This window comes from Microcebus murinus, chromosome 15 (genome assembly GCF_040939455.1).
Source record: "Microcebus murinus isolate Inina chromosome 15, M.murinus_Inina_mat1.0, whole genome shotgun sequence".
NCBI classification, from domain to species: domain Eukaryota; kingdom Metazoa; phylum Chordata; class Mammalia; order Primates; family Cheirogaleidae; genus Microcebus; species Microcebus murinus.
This window is the reverse complement of record NC_134118.1, coordinates 7134024-7157865: the sequence shown is the minus strand read 5'-3', so window position 1 is coordinate 7157865 and position 23842 is coordinate 7134024. Positions and strand designations below refer to the sequence as shown.

At 46.5% G+C, this 23842-nt stretch overlaps 1 protein-coding gene and 1 long non-coding RNA gene across 5 annotated transcripts in view; one reads left to right on the top strand and one right to left on the bottom strand.

Moving 5' to 3' along the window:
• Positions 1–17321, bottom strand: part of RREB1 (ras responsive element binding protein 1) — a 132637-nt gene extending 115316 nt beyond the window's left edge. For 2 of the 4 annotated variants that reach the window (XM_012737731.3, XM_076010454.1), the window contains exon 1: positions 17029–17321. The gene's annotated coding sequence lies outside the window, so the exon portion shown is untranslated. The other 2 variants (XM_012737730.3, XM_012737734.3) reach the window with 2 other exon arrangements.
• LOC142876319 (uncharacterized) lies at positions 16376–18575 on the top strand. Its single transcript, XR_012923210.1, has 2 exons — positions 16376–16461; positions 18030–18575. It is a non-coding gene; the product is annotated as an uncharacterized LOC142876319 (long non-coding RNA).
• Positions 18576–23842: the final 5267 nt, after the last annotated feature.

The window sequence follows — 23842 nt, the reverse complement described above, 5'->3', positions numbered from 1 at the left end:
ATGAGTCCCTCTCCTCTGTCTAAAGAATTCCACTCCCTAATGAGCTTAAATAAGTACCAATTAGTAAAATACAATTAGGGAAGTTTCAACATTGTCCAGTTGAATTCTATTTTCTGAAAATAAATGTTCCCACCTTTCCATTATCATTTAACAATGCTTTAGAAGGCAGCCCATAAGTCCTGGCCTGAAAATCTCTTTAAAAACAGAAAAAAGAAAAAAAAAAAGGAAGAAATTATTCTGTTAAAGAGGGTACCAAATTCCAAGCTCATGCTGCACTTTGCTGAACACAGTTGTCTCCTCTCCTACTTAATTTTTCTAAAAGGTCCCTAACACACAGAGCTGTTCACATCATGGCCCTGTGTCAAGCACTCAATGGCTCACGTGGCCTACACAGCCTAGCCTCTGTCTATTTTTCCAGGGTCAACCCCCCTCATCACCCTAGCTAGACACAACACTCCACACACCCAATCCTCTGGTCCCACTCCACTACTTGCACTGCCCTGTCCTCAAATAAGCCTTGTATTTTCACACTCCAGGGCCTGTACTTAAACTGTTCTTTTTGCCTAGAAGTCCGTTCTCCCTTACCCATATCCTTCTCCTCCACGTGGCAAGCCCTGCACATTGGACAGCATCACTTCCTCTTTCCCCAACCACTTCCCATTTGCAGGTCCTCTGCATGTCCTTGCTGGCTGTGAGACACTGGTGAGTTTTAGGGACCGTGCTTTACTCATCCTTGTGTTTCTAGAACCTGGTACCAGGGGTAGGTGGTCAAGAAGTGGTTCCTGATGCAAGCTCGCTGATGGTGATATTCCACAGATGAGAAAAATGAAAGAGCTCAGAATGCTGGTGTCCTAATCCAGATTCTTTTTCACTATTCTGCTGGAACTACTGAACTGTGTGTGATGAGCAAAATAACAGTGATAATAATAATTAGTAGTAGGAAACAGAAAAGAGAGGTCAGTTATAATTGAGCTGGTAGCTCACAAGGCTTAAATTCTCTACTTGTTACTGGTTTCAAAACAGTCCTCCACAGACCCACCAGAAACAGGAAACAGACCTTCAAGTGCTCATCGCAATTCAAGACTTGCCAGTTCCATAACTTGCCCAGGCACCCTCATAAAAGGAACAACGTACTCTGGTGACCCCCGCCACGAAACACTCTACGATAGGACATTCTCCTCTCACTGGCCTCCAGTCCACATGGCTCCTCTTGCTTAAAAAGCAAAACAACAGCCGGGCACGGTGGCTCACGCCTGTAATCCTAGCACTCTGGGAGGCCGAGGCGGGTGGATTGCTCGAGGTTGGGAATTCGAGACCAGCCTGAGCAAGAGCAAGACTCTGTCTCTACTATAAATAGAAAGAAATTAATTGGCCAACTAAAAATATATAGAAAAAATTAGCCAGGCATGGTGGCCCATGCCTGTAGTCCCAACTACTCGGGAGGCTGAGGCAGGAGGATTCCTTGAGCCCAGGAGTGTGAGGTTGCTGTGAGCTAGAATTACGCCATGGCACTCACTCTAGCCTGGGCAACAAAGTGAGACTCTGTCTCAAAAAAAAAAAAAAAGCAAAACAACAAAGAATGACACCTCCCAGAGGCTATCCCACTTGAACCTGGACACATTTTTAAAATTAGGTTAGTGATTACATCAACCCAGTTGCTGTCCCTACTTCACTAGGTCCACAGATCATTGGGCCTCTTAGAATTACCTCAATACCAATTCTGAGACAAAATCTCAAGCTTATACATTAAATAACAACAACCTACTATAATATAAAACAACAATGGACCTGTTCTCAAGGCATTGGCCCTACCCAAAGCAAAGATGAATTCCCCAAGCACTTAATAGAGCTTACAGTTCCTGGTCTCTCCAAAAGTGGCCACTATACACGTCTCTGAAACAGGGCTCAGGCACTTTCAGAGAGGTCAAAAGTAGGTGTCCACAAGAAAGGCTTTAAGAGACAGGATATGCCCTCACTACCTACGATGCAGAGGACCAGGAGAAGCCTAGAATGCAAGCCTACTCTCTTCCACTTCCAGGACATCTGCCGCCATATGGAAGACCACCTCTTTTCCACCCATTAACCTTTCCAATGGGAATGTAGTGAAAGCTCCATCCTCAGCAGGACTTGTCAGCCCCAACCTCTGCTTTAGCATCTTGCTGACCCCTCCTCCTCTGAAGCACCCAAAGCCCAGCCAGCTGGCTCCGGTACTAACATCACCTCTGCAAGCCCCACACTCCATAAAACACCGATCTCCCCTCCTCACTGCACAGAAGTGATGCTCTAGCTCATTTTGTCCAACACCAGCTAGAAAGAGCTGTCCCACCGGTAAGCTGTCATCTGCTATTTCCAGAAGCCAGAAACCCTTTCACAGCACACTCGTTCTTGCCCATCTCTCCCCTTGACATGCATCCTAGGGAGGGTTTTGCACATAGCAGGTTTAAGGAGTATTTGGTGAGTGGACCATATCACTATGGGAGGTAGTTGAGCAGGACTTAGAAGCACAGGTCACTGTCTGAATCCTCATAGGGGCTGCCTCTCTGGGTCTCAATTTCCTCTGAATCATGGGGATAATAATTGCACCTACATCACTGAGTCAAAGAGTCATGAGGAATGAACGAGATGATGCATGTAAAGAATTAGGACGATGGTAACTAGTACGTGCTCAACAAATATTAGCTCTTATGAGTGCTGCTCCTACTACTATCATACTCCATGAAAAACCTAACAACCAAAAAGAGGTGGGAAATTAAAGTGTAATGACTTTAGATTGTTGACTTGTCAGATTGAAGTTGTACAGAGTTAAGTCTAGCACAGGAGGAAGAGAAACTGAAATACTTCTGGTTTATCTGATTTAAAGTTTTTGCTGTTTAAGACTGGATTTCTGTAGATCCAGTCTTCTGAAGAGATACAAGAGGCAGCATTAGCTATCATCAGACTTCCTAGAGACAAGTTGGCCAAACGTGTCCTTCCAAAATTCCACATACTGTAAAGATAACAATGAACTAAATCATGGTCCTTTTTTTTTGCTATCAATTTTATCCAGTGAACATGGTCCTTAAATATAACAATTTGGCCAGTTGCTAACCATACTACCTTCCAATACACATGTACTCCTCCCCATTTTTCTTGAGTACACCACAAAACAGGCACATGACCACATGCCATCTACTCTCCAGTGCAGACTGATCTCAGAGACAAAGGCACACAGCAAGCTTCAGAATACACCTGCCACCCACTCACCCACATCTCCATCAAGAGCCGCTTAAGGCTGGGCGTAGTGGCTTAAGGCTGGGCGTAGTGGCTCACGCTTGTAATCCTAGCACTCTGGGAGGCCAAGGTGAGTGGACTGCTCGAGGTCAGGAGTTCGAAACCAGTCTGAACAACAGTGAGACCCCATCTCTACCATAAATAGAAAGAAATTAATTGGCTAACTAATGTATATAGAAAAAATTAGCCGGGCATGGTGGCGCATGCCTGTAGTCCCAGCTACTCGGGAGGCAGCAGGATCCCTTGAGCCCAGGAGTTTGAGGTTGCTGTGAGCTAAGCTGACGCCATGGCACTCCCACTAGCCTGGGCAACAAAGCGAGATTCTGTCTCAAAAAAAAAAAAAAAAAAAGCCGCTTAAAAAAAGAAACAAAACCAACAGCAGAACTGAGAAGAGGGGTGCCCACCCCTGCGCTCAGCACTTACACTGCCATGACAGGACCAAACATGCATATGCTCGCCTGCTCTGAGGCAGAACACCCATTTTCCTGAGAAAAAGTAATTTTTACGGCACATATCCCAATGCCAGATTCTCAGCCAGATAACAATGGCTTTGGGTCCACAGAGAAGGGCTATATCACAGATACCCTCAAGATATATCACGTGGCCTGGCCTAACTGATATCACTTTGAACTTCTCTGGGAAGAAAGCTCACTAAAATTCCAAAGCATTTATTTATTAACTTATTTCATTAATCTCCTCAGGAGCTTTACATAAAACATATTCAACTTTCATTCATGTAATCTTAACGCAACAGGTGGTCTAACATATCCTGAAGACAGCCATATGTAAGACATGCCAATACCCCAAAGCCTAGAGAACTTAACACACCAGGCCCACCAGGCCTGTGAAGAAGTGACACCACAGTGGTGCAAAATCACCCAACAGAGAGGATGTGTGGTCACCACTATCTTGCACTTTCCAAGTAAGTAGCTATGAACAGGTTATCCAAAAGTGAGCTTGCATACGTCTATCAGCAGAAATCAGTTACTGAATGTACTCCTGACACCAATTTTGGATATTCATCACAAGGCAATTATCTAGTAAGCTATATTTATAACAAAGTTCTCAGCAGACCTCCAAATTCACACACTTGCTTGGGTCAGTGTGGAGGACTCTGGGTTGTTTGTAGAGAACCTCACAATTTAAATGTTTTAAAAAATACCCTCAAGCCCAGTTGTAAAAGTTTTCTTCACAGCATCTCCTCACTAAGCTATTCCAATTTTAAAAAGTGGGTGGAGGTGGGGCAGGGGAAGGATCTTTGTTGAGTTCTCTCCCCCTCAGCCCCTCCCTCATCTTATCTATACAGGACTGGAGTCTGTCCTTATGGTGTCTGTCCTTATGGGATATATGGTTGTGGTGACGTGAAAACATCCATGCTCCGAAGTAAGAGACGGAAAATCATGTGGGCAAACGACCAGCGCTACCTGCGGCCCAAAGGGATGTTCAGGTCACATCCATCAGGACTGACACCATAAAAGAGAAACTTCTCTGGGACATGCTGGGACTCACCTGAGGTTTTGATGAGTCATTTGGATGACATCAGGGACAAGCATTACCCCAAACAGGAACCCTGATAAGCCTTTCCTGGAAGATCATCTTAAAGGATGGCGGCACAACTCACACCCAAGGGGATGGCTAAGCAGATCCCTCAGTAGATATCCTAATGTAGGAGATGGCCACCAGCTGACCAGCCCAGAGGACTCCCTGATGGAACTGTCTGAGGGTCAGATTGCAGGCTGCCTCACTAGTTGCATAAAGCACAGGGCAGCATGCCTGCACTCCAGCTTCTAGTGTGTACCAACTCAGCAGAAAACACGTCATTATCTAGCTTGCTCCAAAAAGATTTTGTTTGCCATGGAAAAAAAGTTAATTAACACAGTAGAAACCCAAGGACGGCCTGGGGGTACATATCAAGTCTGCCATCACCAGAGGTGTTTAAATACCGGCTAGACAATCACTCCATGGGGACAAGTTCCATTCCTTATGGAAGAGGATGTATCTTTTCCTTTGGCACCCACAGATCTAGTGGAGAGCCCAGAACACAGTAGATATACAAGTTTTGTTTACTGAATGAACTTTGTTTTCATATAGATTACTGGTCAAGCAAAATATTGATGTAACTCTAAGACATTAAGGGCATCAGGTGACCACTAAGGACCTTTATGTGGTTCCAATTAAGAAATAAGTTAGAAAATCAGGTCATGAAAGTTGTTCTGATACTCCTAAGCAAAAGGCTTATGCAATTGTGAGAGTCCTAGCTTGGTTCTTACCCAAAGCTTCTTCCCACAAAGCCCATGGTCACAGATAAAGAATCACTAAAACAAGCACAAACTTAAACGCTCTGAAGATACAGGTGTCCACCATTCAAAAGCTCAGCCCACCTACAAGAAATCTTTCCTGTTCCTTTAAGCATCAGGAAATTAAAAGGAAAGAAGGAAAAGAAGGAGAGGAGGGAAGGAGGACACTAGTCATTTATTTCCATTGGTAGGAACAACGTCTGTTTCTATTACAACTATTATTTAAGCACTTTTCATGATTCATCCATACCAGGTACATAGGTACATAATTCTTAACCAACTAAAACATAGAAGTAGATAAAAAGCTTTAAAAACAAAAACAAAACGGGAAATTGGCCCAGCACGGTTGCTTAAGCCTGTAATCCTAGCACTCTGGGAGGCCGAGGCAGGCAGGTCGCTCAAGGTCAGGAGTTCGAAAACAGCCTGAGCAAGAGGGAGACCCTGTCTCTACCAAAAACAGAAAAAAATTAGCCAGGCATGGTGGCGCATGCCTGTAGTCCCAGCTACTTGGGAGGAGGCTGAGGTAGAAGAATCCCTTGAGCCCCAAAGTTTGAAGTTGCTGTGAACTAGGCTGATGCCACAGAACTCTAGCTGGGGCAATAGAATGAGACTCTGTCTCAAAATAAATAAATAAAATTTAAATTTAAAAAATGGAAAACATAAACTCTTTAAAGGATAGGGAACATACCTTGTGCATAAACCTTGCTTAATCCAGCAGCATTCCAATTTCAGAGAAAGGCACCACCATCCACCTAGCTACAAAAGCCAGAGGCCAGGGAGTCACCTCTCCCTTCCCCCAACCCCTAGTCACCAAGTTCTGTCCCACCTCTTAAATCTCTACCAAAGCCACTGAAGCTCCCACATCTAGCACCATTGCACTCCAAGCCACCACTTGTTTTCAATATTTTCAAAAGCTAACCTTCTAACTGACCTTCTTGTAAAAAGAGGGCAAAATAGTTGCTTTTTTCTAGCCAGGTCTATTCTTGACTCTGGGTGGGAGTAATCTTTAAAAATGTAAATTTCATCATGCCACCCTTGGGCCTAACACTTTTAACAGCTTCCCAGAATTCTTAGCGGGCTGCTCTAGCCCCACCTACCTTACCATTCCTGCCATTCACTTGCTCTGGGTCTTTTCTTCCCCCAAACACACTGTTTCTCTCACTTCCCCCTCCAACCTCAGGGCCTTTGTATGAGCTGTTCTTGGAAATACTCTTTCCTTCCTCACACCATCCTTCAGACATTAGCTCAAATGTCACTTCCATAGGATGCCCTCCTTGACCTGCCTCCCAGCATCCTCCACACCACACAAAGCCCAAACTTCACCTCATATGCTTTTGTCATACTTAACTTTTAGCACTTAGCACAGATATAAACGACCATTAATTGCTGAATGTGTCTCTTTCAATGTGATATATTCTTGATGAGGCTAACAACTGTCTCTTTCCGTATCAGCGGCTTGGTGCTTAACACAGTACCTTCACATAGTAGATAATTCAAATATTTATTAAAGCCTGAAGCAGAAGGATCGCTTGAGCCCAGGAGTTGGAGGTTACAGTGAGCTATGATGATACTACTGTATTCCAGCCTGAGTGACAGAGCAAGAGCCTGTCTATCTATCTAAAGTTATTATCTACATAGATAGACAGATATAAATGAATAAATAAATAAAACTTGTAAATGTTAAAAAGTAACACCACAGGGCTGGCAAATCTGGTGGTGGAAAGCTGCGTGTTTTCCAAAAGGAGGCTGACTCTGACACTGAATTGCACTTGGAAAAAAGGGGCCATAAAGCCATACTAAGGTCTTGAATGACAAATTGTTCTCAAAAACCTAATTTTCATGATTTAAATACAAATCAAATTCAGAGACACACGAGTTAAGCATCCTTTAAATTATACTCAGTTTAAAACTTTTAAGTAGAACAGTTTAACCAAATACATACAGATTTAAGTAACTAAGTCATGGAAAACCTGTTTGAGATGTTCACTAAACAGTTTTATCCCCAAAATAACAATAAAAGCCCTAAAGTGAAAGAGAAAAATGGCTTTTAAAACTCTATTTTCTACATCAGAGAGGAAAATATACAAGCCTCTTTCAAAATAAAACTAAGAATATTATATCTGAATGTATCTGTCAGATCTGAGCCTAAACTCTAAATAGCAGGTAAGGACTTACTAAAGAATATTTAGGCCGGGCGAGGTGGCTCACGCCTGTAATCCTAGCATTCTGGGAGGCTGAGACGGGTGGACTGCTCAAGGTCAGGAGTTTAAAACTAGCCCCAGAAAGAGCAAGACCCCATCTCTACTAAAAAGAGAAAGAAATTAATTGGCCAACTAAAAATATATAGAAAAACATGAGCCGGGCATGGTGGCGCGTACCTGTAGTCCCAGCTACTAGGGAGGCTGAGGCAGAAGGATGGCTTGAGCCCGGGAGTTTGAGGTTGCTATGAGCTAGGCTGACGCCAGTGTACTCTAGCCTGGGCAACAAGAGTAAGACTCTGTCTCAAAAAAAAAAAAATTTTAACTTAGTAATTTTCCACCATGCAATTTTTTTCTCTTTTTTAAAAAGAATTCATTGTTTGAAAAGGAATCCCATTTATGGGGTTCACCCTGTATTTAGAAACACCCACTCCATCTTCCTGGTATCTCCCCTATTTCTGAAGATATATGTATCTCTTTTAAAAGAAAGTTAAGATTTGATTTTGTGTATTCAGAAGTGTTTTGTTTTTTTAATTTTTTACAATAAAGTCCTAGGATAAAGGAAATTCCCCTAAAACAGTGAAAATTATAATTTTTATAAATATGACCTACAATCAACTATTAATAAGTATGTATTTGCACATACACAAAAATAAAGCAAGATTTATACACCCTGTAGGTTTCTGGTTTGGTATTTTGTTTTAAATCCAAGGAGTAACGGAAAAAAGAGAAGTTAAATTATACACAGACCAACACTCCTATTAACTCATACCACTAATGAAACAAAACTCTAACTAAGCAGAGAAAATGGGCCCACACATTGGAGCTCTGAAATGATTTTGGTCTTTGATCTGTGTGCCCATCTCTCCTATTTAATGTAAACTTCAAACCAAGAGCCATGAAAAATGGTTATAATTAGTAAAGGCCCCAGTGTGACAGCTTTTAGCGCAACCAGGCATTAACAAGGATTTTTTTTCCTCTTTAAATTAAGCTGAGCCAACTTTAATTTTAGAATTTTTGTCATTTAAAATTCTTTCCTACCAGTGTACACCTAGCACCAAACCTCTGCATCACGATGTGCTGAAAATGTTAGTTTACGTCCATCTCCTTCACTGAATTTGTAGCGCAATTTGGGCCTTAGCTTCCAAATTACATGTGGCTCTTCTCCAAAATCTCCAAAAACCCTTCTTTTTTGTATTAGAAATCAACACAAAGTATCAAGTAAGCACCAATTATGCAATCTTGCTAGGTACAGGGAGTGGAAAAATATTCTTGAGGTGGGGGAAACATGTTAACAGATAAATGACAACAGACAGACTTGACAGAGATAAAAGTTATTCAGGACAGAGGGCCTAAATCTCCCTAGAAGAGGTAATATTTGAACTAGGTCTTGAAAGAAGAGTTAAGAAATGGTCTTTGCCAGGGGAAGGGGATGCAGACACAAAAGAAGGAACAAACCATGCAAAAGCAGAGGCGGTAAGAAATTATTCAGTGTGGCAATGGCGTAGAATGGAGTGACAAGAACTAAGACTCTTGAAATTTGGTTTGGAAGCAGGTGAAAGTCCTTGTATGCCAAGTTAAGGAGTTTGGATTTCTTCCTATAGACAACTGGGAGACAAGAGATGTTTTTAAGCAGGGAAAGAATATGAGCAACTTTAGTTTTTGAGGATGATAACTCTAGCAGCAGAGTGGCTAATAAACTGCAGTAGGGAGAAACTGGTGGCAGGAAATTAACTTAGGAGGCATTTGCAACTTGATGAAGGCCTTAGGTCAGGAGTAATGGAACAGCCAGTGTCAGTGCCAGACTGGAGCATGGTTTCAGGGAGGTTCTGTTGACTGAACATGGGGGCCGAGAGAGAGACAGGAGTCAGGGCAGCAGTGAGTTTCCTGGCCTAGAAGACTGGGTGGATGGTGTTTAAGATCACCTTCCACAAGGGAGTGGGATGACTTTCATTTTTACAAGTACCTGCAGGGTGAGGTACCTGCAGGGTGATAAAAGGTTCCAGCTTGGGAGAAGTTGTAAATGGAGATAGAGGGTTGGGAGTTGCCGGGATGGAAAAGCACGGGAATGCATGGGGCGTTCCACAGGACCACAACTGTGCCCAGGTACAGGGCTGCAAAGGTGGCCACAGAACAAAAGCACTAATCGCCATAGGTGTAACTGCCATCAACAGGGTGCTTATAGCCTGTCCAAGGGTCTCAGATGTAAAAAGAGCTATCTTGCAGCGCTGCACATGTCTGTAAAGTAAGTGAGAGTCCCTTTTGGGGCAACTGTCTGCCCACCACAGGCAGCTGGTGGTGGGGGGCAGGATGTGGGGGCACAAGGGTCAGGCCAAGTAGCACTTATGCCTAAAAGATTACTCCTGTCACACTATACAAGGCATTTCTGGTCTGAGGTCTGGGGGTCCTGGGACATAAATATCATCACTGTCTCTTTCCATGCACCCTCTTATTCCCTCCCACCAGCCACTCAAGAGGACACGTATGGACAGAAGACCTCGCTCAGAAACACTGCCCTATAAAAAGGACAGACAGTTATGTAAGAATTTTGCAAACACTTGGGAAAATAAAATAAAGGAGACTACAAATACAAGTAAGGGCTAGTCAAAACATTTAAATTTTTTTTTTTTAAAAAGTATATTCCACATAGCTTGAAACACAAGGAGACTAACAGATGACAGCACCAGAGCAAGTGTCCAAAATAACTAAGGAGGGGACTCGGAAAGCTGAGCCACCTACCAGAACAGTTTCATAGGGCCAGTGAATCTGATTTGTTTTAGAAGCAGATGGGTTCTAGAAGTTTTCTTTACTAAGGGGTTTTCAAATACATTTAACACCACTTAATGTTTCCCCCAACCCCAAATTTTTTGTGAAACCTTGAACTTGCCAACCATGGTAACATACAGGCACATAGTAAGAGCTTACTTGCATTACAGAATTTCAGATCTCCAAATATATCACACACAACACTGGGAGCATACCCAGCGTACTTGTAGATATGACACAGGCCACGGCTACTGTACCTTCCAAGCAGGCTTTCTCAACCTCAGCTCTGCTGACATTTGGAGCTGTCCTCTGCATTGTAGGATATGGAGCAACATCTTTGGTCTCTATGCACTAAAGACCAGTAGCACCCCTCCCCCCTTACCCCACCTTCAGCAAAACACTCAAAAATGTCTCCAGACTTTGCCAAATGTCCCCTGGGGACAAAATCAACAGGTTGAGAACCACTGCTTTGAAGAGTAAGTCCCAAGCCTGCCACCGGCCTTTTCTTTAAAACTTATCCCTAAGTGAGCACTGACTGGTCCAGTGCTCAAAGCAAAAAGAAAGTGCTGCATTTCCTCAATTTGAACATCAACTCCTAGGCACATTTTGCCTAAGGTAATAGAATTGTGCAAAATTCTGGAAAGGAAATCCAAAGTGGATACCCACAAAGCTTCCTGAGCTCAAAATATATCACTTTCTTCCATATATAGACTCTTGACTTTCTGGAACACTTATTTTACCCTTACAACAATCTCATGAGGTAGAAAAGCTACTGAAAAGATGTGGATAATCACATTCATCAACAGAAATACTACCAAAAGCTAAAGTTTCTTTTTAAATTCCCTTACACCTTCAAATTCAACCACAGATTTATTTTGAAAAGGACCTGGTCTTATTTCAAAGAAAACATCACACATATAGACACAGACATAAACAGGTAGGATATATTTAATGCTAAGTCCACTGAGGCCAAGCTAACTGTAAAAAGCAGCTGTTCTACTAAGCTAGGCTGGAGTTAGGAGTTCTGGGTCTTGATTAATTACCAGTCCTGGGTGGACCACAGAGCAGTTGTAAAATGGGTCAATATACCCAACCCAACCCTCATACTGTTGCTCTGAGCATAAACTTGGAATCTTTGCTAATTAATGGCCTTCACAAAAGTAGGATAAAATTAACTGAATCCAAAATTTTAAAGGAAATTTTTTAAGTAATTAACACACCAGAAATATCATGTATTTCTATAACAATCCTACCCCACAGTCTCTGAAGAAGGGAGAAAAGGATGAAACATTCAGCAAGCTAGGGGAAAACAAATAGAGCATTTAAAAAGCTTTATCTAATTACCCCCACTGAGACTTTTTCTTCAGTCTGGCCATCTGACAAAGCCTGTGGGGGTTTTCATTCTCTTTCTCCACCCACCGCCATGAGGTCTGCAAGCCCTCAGGTGAAGCCCTGCAGGAGCAGTCAGTACTCAGCCCGGGACTTTACAGAGGTTTTCAAATTCTCTTAGCATTACTTGCCTGAATCACACAGAACAAACAATCTCCACCCTCTCCCACTGCTTTTGTCTGAAGCACCTATTCACAGGCAGCCACTTTACTGATGAGCAGACTAGCCAACCAGTACCCTAAAGTCCCACCCAAAACAAGATGTACTGGTCGCTCCCTGCCCCCTTCCCCCTGTCCGTTCCACCCCCCAACCCCTGCCTAAGGCAGAGTGCAGTCCCCAGCCACACTCCGCTGCACTTCAGACTTCGAAAGAACACCCAGGGAACGTGACAAGAGAAACTGAGAGGAGCACAGCTGATGACACTGCCTGACAGGACTGCTAAAGTAAAAGGAAAAGCTCCTCTCCACCTTCCTCATTCTTCTACCTCGGTAGCATGAAAACAGCAGATGGTTTTCCTTTCTGTATTCTGCCTTCTATGAGAGTGGGGAAATTAAAAATAAGTAATGCATTTCAGAAAGCACATCGTATGCCTCTCTGTGGGTTTCATATGGTACACCTTTTACCTCTGATATATGGGGAGGGCCCCCCAGCTCCCCACCCCCAAGTGGAAATCACCATCTGACTCCTGCTTTTTGAAGAGGGCCATGGCTATTTCTGCTCAAAAGTCACTCTCCAAGTCTAAAAGGAGAAGAAAGAGAGAGAGAGAGAGAGAGAGAGAGAGAGAGAAGAAACAAAGAAAACTCATTTATCAATTTCTTTATATTTGGATATTAAAAATGAGTCAACATTGCCTATTTGACAGGTCAGATGTATACACAAATAACCCTGAGACAGGGAAACGTCTGATGTATATAGGCTTGCCATTCAACCAAGAGATGATGGTTACCGACTGTGTGGCTTCAATTAGATTTCAACCATTTTATCTCACTAAAAAACTTCAAGATCCTTAAATATACTTCTAGCAGAAATATAATGTAAATCACACTTCTTTTTGTTTTCTAACATTCGGTCAGTCCTTCCAAAGATACTCTGAACCTAGCATAATTATTTTTAAAAAAGTATCCCTGAACTGGGTGAATAAACTGAGCCTAGGAGGTGGAGTTACACAGAGGAACCCTCCCTTATCCAGACCTAATCTAAGGGAATGGTAATCTCAGGAAAGGGGGAAAGAAAACTATTTTCCCCTTACCAGGAGAGGCAATATCACATACTTTCTATTGATACTATATTGCATTTCTATCTTTTGAATGCAAATCTGTTTAATTAGGAGTAAAAGTGAAAAATCACTTTATGTAGAATTTCCAAAAAAACCAAAAATCTGGTATTAACAAGTGAAATAAGGTGATGTTATACACATGCATCCTTAGGGAAGGTTTAACCCAAATACATGGGTGTAAACAAAAAGTCCACCCAGACAAGCTGCCATCTGACACCACAGGGCTGGTAAGAGAGTACTGAACTGCAATGAAAGACACTTACAAAAGAGATTATTTAAATATATATATATATAAACAAAAACTTTAACATCCTACCTTCCCAGGTCAAAGGACATAGAGGATTCAGAAATTAATTAAACCTAGTAAATAATGTAAAACAGAGAAGGACACCCTTTCAAAAATGCTTCAGTTAATTTTAGCATCCTTCTGTTTAGCTGCTTAGCAACCCTTATCCTACGACCTTCTAAGCACCACCTACTTTCAGAAGGATAATGAATAGAAACATCAAAAGAATTCACTTCTGACTGTTTCCAGAGAGCACATTTAACCAATTTTTGTAGGAGTTAAATTTATATTAATTATGCCATGCAAAACCCTACAAGGGTAGATTTTTTTAAACTTCATCAACCATGAAATTTCCTTAGCTGAAAGTGATAAATGATGTCAGCAAGCGAGCATTAAGATAGCAGGCAAAGATTTTCAAACTGACCTCGGAAGTGGACCAACACAGCAGTTCAAAATTGAAGAGTAAAAACAAAAGCCAGGTAAGGGCAGCTACACTAAACAGTGCCTGGCCTACAGCAGAGAACCAATAAACAGCTGTTGATCAGATGGAGGACTAATATGGTTAGGCTTATTTTCCTCCCGCAATATGCTGGTACCTGTGCTGGATGCAGATAAGACCTGAGGAGTCTGTCTGAAGAAATTTAAAATAAAGACCCTTCAATCCAAATGATGATGTAAATAGTTAGGAATGGATGCACTACCTGTACCAGCTGAGTAAGATTCATGTTCCCCATCACATAACAAGCACTTGTCTGCCATTTGGGCTTAGAGTTTGAATTTCTAATAAGAAATAAAGTGGTATAAGAAAAACCCAGAGGATGATATTCCACATAACAGTAAGCATCAGCAGCATTCTTGAAAGTATCACATGTCCAGCAAATCTTCTTTAAAGACAAAACATCTTAAAATACTACCAGTTTAGCAGTATTTTTAACAATAAGAGCAAGTTCACTAACCTAAAATGGAGCACAAGCTACGCAAATAACTAAATCAAAGAGTTACTTTCTCTCTTTCTTTTGTAAAAGGGGGGGGGCATTTTTTAACACATTTAAAACTTGATTAAAGCCATTCAAATGTTTAATTCATCACTGCAACCAAAGCTCAAAGCACATCAAAGCAGGACCCATCAGCGGGTACCCAGAAGGCTCCCTCCAAAGGGCAGAGGTAAAAAAACAAAACCAAAAAAATCCTAAAATTAGTGGTCCACCTTTGTATAAATTATTTGAAGAGTATTTCGAATCCATTCATCCAAAAGTTCTGTGGACTCCTACAGGCAGCACAGAACAAAATGTTTGGATTTTTTTCTTTAAAGGAGGTTTTAGCCAAGACTTTAGCCTCTAACTCAGACTTCCGGGTTAAAATATGTCTTTAGAAACCATACCTGCCTACTTGAAAAAGTACCAAATCTAGAGGATGCTTTTCACGGGTGTGAAAAAACAAAAACACCACCATACATTCTTTTCTTTGCAGTTCTCTTTCTCCAACCTTCCACTTTAATAAACTTATTTCAGAATAAACGCAGAGACCACCACATATCTAAAAGCAACGATCTCAAAAACACGGGGAGGCACTAGCAACTTTGCCTCAGCAGAAAATCATTTCAAGTCTCAAGACTGAGGAGACTCCAATTCCTCGCTACTTCCAGCATCCCCATCCAACAGGCCAACTTTATTTCCATTGGCTTTTAAAGGACTAAGCTTAAATTTAAACTCTAAAACATGAATATTCACTTTTCTACTAATGAAAACCCCTAGACAGGTTTTTCAACATACCAAAAAGTTACATTTTCAAATCACCCTTCCCTCTCTCCGTCACCAACAGCAGCAGCATCCTCAAAAGTAGAAGAAACCCCCTCCAAAGTGCCCCGAATGTGCGCTGCTGCTGGCTCGGAAGCCGTGTAGAATTTCGTAATGGAATGTGAACTGCTCGTCCGGATCTGGGCTCACGTTCTATCTCCTAACCAGTAAGGAGCGAGGGAGGGCAAATCTGCTGAGCAAGGAGAAATACTTTCCTCCTCTTTTATAACCCATCACGGATGCCCCGCGAGCGAGGGACGCGAGCTGCACGCGGCGCCTGTCAAGCGGCCCGCCGGGCGTCCGGCCCGGCCCGCGCCCGCCCCGCGCCCGCCGGGGAGCGGCCCTGCCGGGAAGGGCCCGCCGCCGCGTCCCGCACTCACGCGCGGCCGGGGAGCGGCTCTCATCCTCGACGCGCCCGCGGCCGGGTCCAGAAAACACGCCGCTTCCCCGGGAGGGGGTCGGCGACGGAAGGACCTCCCTGCTCCTTAGCGACCATTAAGGTCGCGGTTTCCTAAGAGACCGCGAGCGGGGAGGGGGCGCGGGGGCCGGGCCCGGGCTGGCGCGGGGGCAGCGACCGGCCGCCCCGCCCGCCCCCCACCGGGCCGCCCTCCGCCCCAGCCCGGTGGCGCGAGCCGGGATGGGAGGCGGACGGGAAACCCCAGAACTCGCGAAAAATTGGTCCAGCGGGCGGCGGACAAAAGTTTCCGAGCGCGCCCCACAGCTGGGCGGCGGAGCCCCGCGGCCGGCCCCGCCTCGGATGCTCCCGGCCTCCTTCCTGTGCTCGTGACGGCGCCGGGCGCCGACCCCCCCGCCCGCGATGCAGGCTCGCTCCACACCGGTGGCTCCCACGAATCACGTACCCCGCCAACGGAAGGGCAGGGGAACAATACGCGCCCGCACGGCGGCCCGGCCCCCTCCTCCCCGGCCCGGGGCGGTGGTCGGCGTGACCACTACCGCGAGCCCGTGCGGCGAGGGCGGGGGGCTGCCGCGGCCCCTCTGGGCCGGCGCCGTCCGCCCGCGAGGATCAAAGTCCGCAGAGCAGGGCGCGGCGGATGCTCCCACCGAGCGCCCCGGGCGGACCCCCGCGCGGGCACCCCCGAGCGAACACCCCGGTACCTTGCGGCAGCGGCGGGCGGGCGGGCGCCGTCATCTCCGCGCTTCCCGACCCGAGCGGGACTCGAAAGTATGTAGGAGAAAAGTTTCCCCTCCCACATGGGGGAGGATGTCGGGGGAGAGGGCGGAAGATGGAGAGCAGCGCTGGGAAGATGTTTCTGGCCGGCGGTGCGCGCACCATCCGAGTCCCGGCGGTGCTGGTTAAAAATAAACTCGGCGGCGCGGGTCGGGCCGGATTCCTGCGCTCGGACGGCTAATATGGATGCGCATCAGGTCCTGGGGCCGGCGCTGCGGCGGCCGCGGCGGCCGCGCCGGGAGCTGGTTGGCAGAGCCGGCGGCTCGGGAAGGGGAAAGGAGCGGAGGAAGGGGAGGAAGGGGAGGAGGAGGAGGAGGAGCGGCCGGCACAGCCTGAGGGGAGAGGGCTGCCGGCTCATCCCCGCCGGCCCCCGCCCCAGCGCAGGCTGCGCGGCGTGGGGCGTGCGGGTCCTCCGCTCCCGGAGACGCCAAGTTTCAGAAGTACAACGCGCTCTGCAACTTCACCCTCCCCATCCCCAAAAGTTCTTTAAAAGGTCGCTCCGGCCGTGCCCCAGACATCTCGCTGCCACCCAAGTCCCGCGAGCCGGAACCGGGCACGTACTTACGGCCGGCAGGGCGCTCGGCTCCCAGGCATGATGCGGTGGGCACCGGTGGGCTTCGGGGAGAGAGCGAGGAGAGATGCAAACTTGTTCCGGAAAAGGAATCAAAATGGCGTTTCTGGATGTGCAAAGTTCATCAACTCCGCAGTCACTTCCCCTCCTCCTCTTCTCCCACAGGGAGGGAGGTGGGCGAGGAGCTGGCGACCCCGGCGCTCCAGCCGTCGTCCCGGCCCCCGGCCCGGCCCCCCGCCCCGCTTTCTCGCCCGCACGCCCGGAGACTCGCTCTCCCCCTCTCACCCTGATAAGTAGACACATCACGTGTTGCTCCTGCGAGTCTCCTGGGGACGTGTTACTGAGCGGCCGCGGCGGCGGCGGCGGCCCGAGCTGGGGGGTGGGGGGGCCGCGGTACCCGCTGGTGCCCCCACCCCGCCACCCCGGCTTTAGAGGGGGGACCGCAGTTGCCATCCCGGGATGGATGGAGGTGGAGTCCCCACCCCACCCCCCACCGCAGCCCCAGGTTTGCCCTGCGCCTCCCGAGGCGCCCCGGGCCAGGGCAGGGCCCCGCCGCCCGAGGGGAAGGGTCCCGGAGGCCACAGCTGGGCGCGATCCCCATCGGCCCAGCGCCCCGGCCGGCCACCTTCGCCGGCCACCGCGACCCCTCCCCTCCAGCCCCTCGCGGCGGGCCACTCCCCACCCCCTCTGTCCATCACTTCACTCCACAGTTTGTTTCACTATTTTAACAGAGGAGGGGAGAGACGGCGATGCCCGGAGGCGCGAGAGGGGCGCCCCGGAGGCCCAGGGGCGGGGTGTGGGGCTCGGGGTCCCCGGCCCGGCGCCGCCCCTCTCGGTCTCTCAGAGGCATCTGGGCGGGGGCCCCACCCGCGCCGTTTCCTTTCCACGCGGTCCTCGCGCTGCATCCAGGTGGGGCGAGTAGATGATGGGGCAGGAGATTAAGGAGCAGGCGCTTCTCCCCGCCCCCAACTTCAAACTGTTTCTCTCCCAGGCCATCCTCCCTCTAGGGCTGCCGCCCTGAATGTGCTCTCCAACACAGTCAACTCCGATCGACTTTTGCCACCTTCCCTTCCCCACACCCCACAAAGATGCTTCATCGGGGGACTGCCTGCCCACGAGGGGCCAAGGAGGGCTCCTACGGCCGCTGTGTCCCCAGCCCGCGACGCAACGGCCGATGCTGTGTCATCCGCGTCGCCCTCCAAGGCATCAGGGAAGCCACACGCTGTATCTCCTCTCAGAGGGCCCCCGTTCACCTCTGAAAAGCAGGACCCTCCTCCCCAGCCTCCCTCCATCGCTCCGGCTCCTGCCACCACGCTTCGCCGGCTCCTTGCCCCAAGTTATCACGGAGCCCAGAGAAACCAGGCCTCGGCTGTGCTTCCTCCGTACAGCAGCTGACGTGTTTCCAACTGTTAATACTTCAGCCACTGAGGTTCTGAAAGGGGTCTGCTGTCGGCCTTTGGAAACATCCTCAGAAAGATACGGATGATTGTGATTGTTGAAAATAAACACCACCTCTCCCCCCAGTTCTAAAGATGAATATGCAAAGAATACTACTGTAGAATTATGCGTTTGAGACTGGTTAGGCAAGATGATGTTATACCGGCAGAAAGATGGCTACTTTCTATTTGCTGTGACCTTTGACCCTGGCCCCCCCACACCAGCTCTCTGAGAAGGCTTCAGCACCATAGAAAGTTGTAAACCCAATTGTGGGCCTTTAATTTGAGGTCTTCCACTGCACTCTAGTTTTCAGGGCTAGAGACATAAGCGTCTGTCTCAGGATGGGCCCTGGCCAGGATAGAACTCTCTAGAACCAAGGAAAAAGCAGTTGGACCATTCGATCTGAATTGAGATAAGTAGGTTAAACCACTGCCCAAGAGGAACCAGTTCAGCTGGCTGTTTCTCTGACTTCCAGTCATCAAAATTAAGTTTTCAGAACCTGTTATGTTTCCCAGGGTCTGCTATTTACTGAGGAAAAATCTATCCAGAGAAATTTTAGCAGTTGCATTTTTCTGAGCCTCCCTCCAAATGCTTTTTTGAAGACAAGCCTGTCGTTGAGGGAACGGGCAGGTCTTTAAACAGAAGTAATAGTTCACACAGTCATCACAGAATTGGTGTCCTATGCTTCCACGCTGTGACATGTTCCATTGAGAGGGCAAAGGCAAGGCCCTGTGGGCACTGCTACTTTATTTATTCACCCTGCCTCTGAATCATAAGTTAGCCTTGCCTGGGCTCCCCATTCAGGGATAGGTTTTTAGTAGGAAAAGTATCAAAGTTGGAATTTTACTTGTAATTTAGTACATCTAAAACATCTAAACCTCCAAAGCTACATGAATTTTCATGACAAATCACCACCTTTATAATGCCATCCAGAAAATACTGGCATCCAGGTGCGATGGCTCATGCCTGTAATCCCAGCACTTTGGGAGCCCAAAGCAAGAGGATCACTTGAGGCCAGGAGTTTAAGACCAGCCTGAAAACATAGCAGAAGGGACCCTGTCTCTACAAAAAATAAAAGTTAGCTGGGTATGGTGGCACATGCCTACAATTCCAGCTGCTCGGGAGGCTGAGGCAAAAGGATCGCTAGAGTCCTAGAGTTCAAGGCTGCAATGAGCTATGATTGCACCACAGCACTCCACTCTGGATGACAGAGCAAGATCCCATCTCAAAAGAAGAAAAGAAAATACTGGCAATGAAAAAGAGTGAAACAGTTTTATTACAAAAACAAAAAATCATTTTTTTACAAATTGGATTCTAATGATACTGGGCTCTTTGATCCTCATTTCTAGATAATTATTATAATAAACTTGGAATTCAAACCACCTGTTAAAAGTTTGTTCATATTTCATATATATATCATTTATCCAACAAATATTTATTGAACATCTAATAAGTAAAAGGAGTCCTGCTGTCAAACCACAGTGAGATGCCACTTTGCACCCACTAGGATGGCTACAACCAAAAAGGCAGACAATAAGTGTTGGAGAGGATGTGGAGAAAATGGAACCCTCACACATTGCTGGTGGGAACGTAAAATCATGCAGTCACTTGGCATAATAGCTTGGCAGTTCCCCAGAGTGTTAAACATGGCGTTGCCATATGACGCAGCCATTCCACTCCTATGTACATGCACAAGAAAATGAAAACATGTATCTACACAAAAACTTGTATTTAAATGTTCACAGCAGCACTACTCACAATAGTCAAAAAGTAGAAACAACCCAAATATCCATCAAATGATGAATAAATAAACAAAATGTGGTAAATTCATTCATGGACTATTATTCAGCCATGAAAAGGAACAAAGCACTGGCACATGCTACAACATGGATGAACCTTGAAAATATTATGCTAAAGGAAATAAGCCAGACCCAAAAGGACAAATAATGTATGATTCCATTTATATGAAATGTTTAGAATAGGCAAATGATAGAGACAAAAAGTAGATTAATGATTGTCTAGAGCTGAGAATCTCAGGGGAAATGGGTATTAACTGCTAATGCATATGGGGTTTTTGTGGGTAATAAAAATTCATTCACAAGAATTGATCATGAAATGCAAACCAACATATATCAGAAGCATTAAATAGGTACAAAATCCAAGAGTTCAGAGCAAAGAGATACCTTCTAATAAAAGTGATCAGGAAAAGCTTCATGATGGAGAAAGCAATGGATTTGGGCCATGGGAAATGGCTAGACATTTAGTAGATGGAGACTGGGATTAAAGACAGCAGATACAAAGGCACTATGGTACCAGATTATGGGTCCAACTCCAAGATCAGTAAGGATTCAAGCACGGCTGAATTATAACATGCACAGAAATAGTCAGGTTATGAGACCAAAAGACCAATAAACTGAGGCTGTCCCACAGATTACGCTGATATCACCATAGAAACGCTCAGGTACTGAGGGCCTGAACTAGGGTGTGGGCAGAAGGGGCAGAGAAGAAAAGATCAAGAAACACTTCAGAAGAAGAATGGACAGAAAAGCACCTACTGGACCAGGAATGGCAGGGCAGTGAAGAAGTCAGGGCCAAGATGGTGCCTGTGTCTTAGCCAAGAGGCTGAGAGAATGACAAAAATGAAAGTCAGAGGTGACTACCCCTTTGAGGTGAAGGCAATAGAGTAGGTGATGTTGAGCCTCGAGGCAGAAATAAATGGAAAACAGAGCTAGGCCAGGGAAGAGGATCGTGAAGAAAAAGGATGTGGATGGTGGAGGCCACTTGGATGAGGGGACACAATCTGCAGAGTCTCATCAGACACATAGGTGTCCCCTAGGCACAGAGGAGGGGCAGAACACTGCAGAAGGGGGCAGGGAGCAGCAAGCCCAAGGGTAGAGAGGTGTAAAACAAGGTCAGTTTCCTGAACTGCAAATACCTCCTGGTGGCTGCAGCAGCAGAGGAGGAGGGGAGGCAGCTGGAGATGGGGCTGCAGAAATAGCCAGCGGCCAGATCGCCAAGAGTGCTGTGCACGCAGCTGACTTGGACATCATCCAGCAGGGAGGCCAGGGAAGGGCCTGTGGAGGAGGGTACATAGGGCCTCCTCCTGGTACTGTGGAGGAGGGTCTAAAGATGGCAAGATGAGACAGGGAGGCAAGTTAGCAATTAATAGAAAGGGTTCAGCTAAGGAAGAATAAGGACCTATTAAGGTGCCAGCCACAGGGGTGGAAATGAATAAATTGGTTTGAGACATAATTAGGCCATAGAATCAATAGAACTTGATCAATTGAATACTGGGAGAAAGGGAAACAATCCCTCTGGAGCATTGACCAAGGCGTGTGGCAACAAAAGAAGGGAAACTGCCATGGCAGCATGACTAATGGCAGTGCAGGAGGGGCAGAGGCGGGAGGTGTTGAAGAGATGCAGACCACCACCCACCAGCGGTGCTTGGTCCCAATGGTTGTGGAGTGAGAAGATGGGGAGTTCGCAGGCAGATTCTCCAGCCCAGTTGTGGGCTTGGATAGCTGGGTGGAGGGTGGGCAACTTACCAGTGGCATGCCTTGTGGGTGGGGGCGTGATATGTGGAAGAGGACAGGAGGTGGCCTCAGGAGGGAGGCCTGGAGAGACATCTAGGGACAAGACAATGGACAGTCAACGGCTAGCAGCTGAACCCAGGGGAATGCCTGCATTTGCTAGGAAAAGAAGAGGGAGTACCTTCTCTTTTTCCTTCGAAGAAGCAGAATAGCCAAGGAAGCAGAAGCTTCCAAGGGAAAAGGTGGTCTACATTGTTCAGACAGAGAGAAACAAAGCAAGTAGCAGGGGGAAAAGGTGAGAACTGAGAAAGTGAGTTGATGTGAGTGGGAAAGGCAGGGACCAGAAAGCAAGGGGTTAAAGAGTGAGGAGAAGAAGAGGAAGTGAAGGCCCCTGCTCTGGTGAGAACTTAGGTGAGAAAGGAAGGGAGAGAAAGGAAAATAGCAACAGCGACCATAACAGCAGTTAACAGTAGTGAATGCAGTTCCAGGGCCTTCTCTGTATGGTCTTGCTCCACCCTGTCCACCCTCAGTCAGGTAGGTGCCAGGATCACCCCATTTTGCAACTGAGGAAACTGAAGCAGAGAGGTTGCTCAACTGCCCCAGAGTTACCAGGCTGATAAGTGGGGGTGCTGAGATGCAATCCCAGAGGCCACACTCTTTTACTGTGGTTGTCCTCATTGTTGTTGTTATCAGCCAATTGAGAATTAATAGTTTACTAATTTTTTAAAAAATGCCTTCTTGATTGTCTTGACTAATCTCAATAAAACGCTCCTGGAGTTTTGCAGAAGGGCCATTTTTTTTTTTTTTTTTTTTTTTGAGACAGAGTCTCACTGTGTTGCCTGAGCTACAGTGCCGTGGTGTCAGCCTAGCTCACAGCAACCTCAAACTCCTGGGCTCAAGCAATCCTTCTGCCTCAGCCTCTTGAGTAGCTGGGACTGTGGGCATGCGCCACCATGCCCAGCTAATTTTTTTCTATATATTTAGTTGGCCAATTGATGTATTTCTATTTTTAGTAGAGACAGGGTCTTGCTCTTGCTCACGCTGGTTTCAAACTCCTGACCTTGAGCGATCCTCCCGGCTCAGCCTCCCACAGTGCTAGGATTACAGGCGTGAGCCACCACACCCAGCCCAATAAATAGACTTCTTAAAATTATCTCTAGGTTCAAAGAGTGACCAAGGTTTTAAAAAAAAAAAAAAAAAAAAAAAATTATCTCTAGGAGTATCAGAGTCTGAGTAAGGGGTTTTAAAATGGGTAAATCACCCAGGCAGTTTATGTCAACAGGAAAGGAATGTAGATCCAGAGAGGGAGCAAATACACATATATGAAACAGAAAACATATACATGGGGGGAGAGAGAGAGAGAGAGAAAGTGTCTGTGGCAGAGGAAAAGAGAGAGAGACAAGCCTAAGAAAGAAATGAGGGATAATTCATATTCTAAGATGAGAAGGAAGGGAGAAGAGTAGTAGGAACACACTGAGAAATATTAGTGAGAAAAGGCACGTTGTGGAAGCTGGTATCTGAGGGCCTTGCACGTGCAAAGCAGCAGCGAGGAGCACAAGGGGAGAGGCCCAGGGCTGAGGCTGAGGGGAGACGAAGGCAGGAACTGGTGCTACACGACTTCAGCTCTGTCCCAGCTCCCTTCCTACGCCATGGAGACCACAGAGAGGAGAAAACTTAGAGTAGGGATGATGATTGGCAGGTGGAAACTTCAACGAGCAAGGCAGACACAGAAGAATGGGGTCCAGAAACCTCTGGGCAGGACTGGGTGCCAGTGTGGGCTCAACCAGGTCCAAGCGGAGCCAGGAGGACGAGGCAGGAAGGGTGCTGAGCTGGGAGG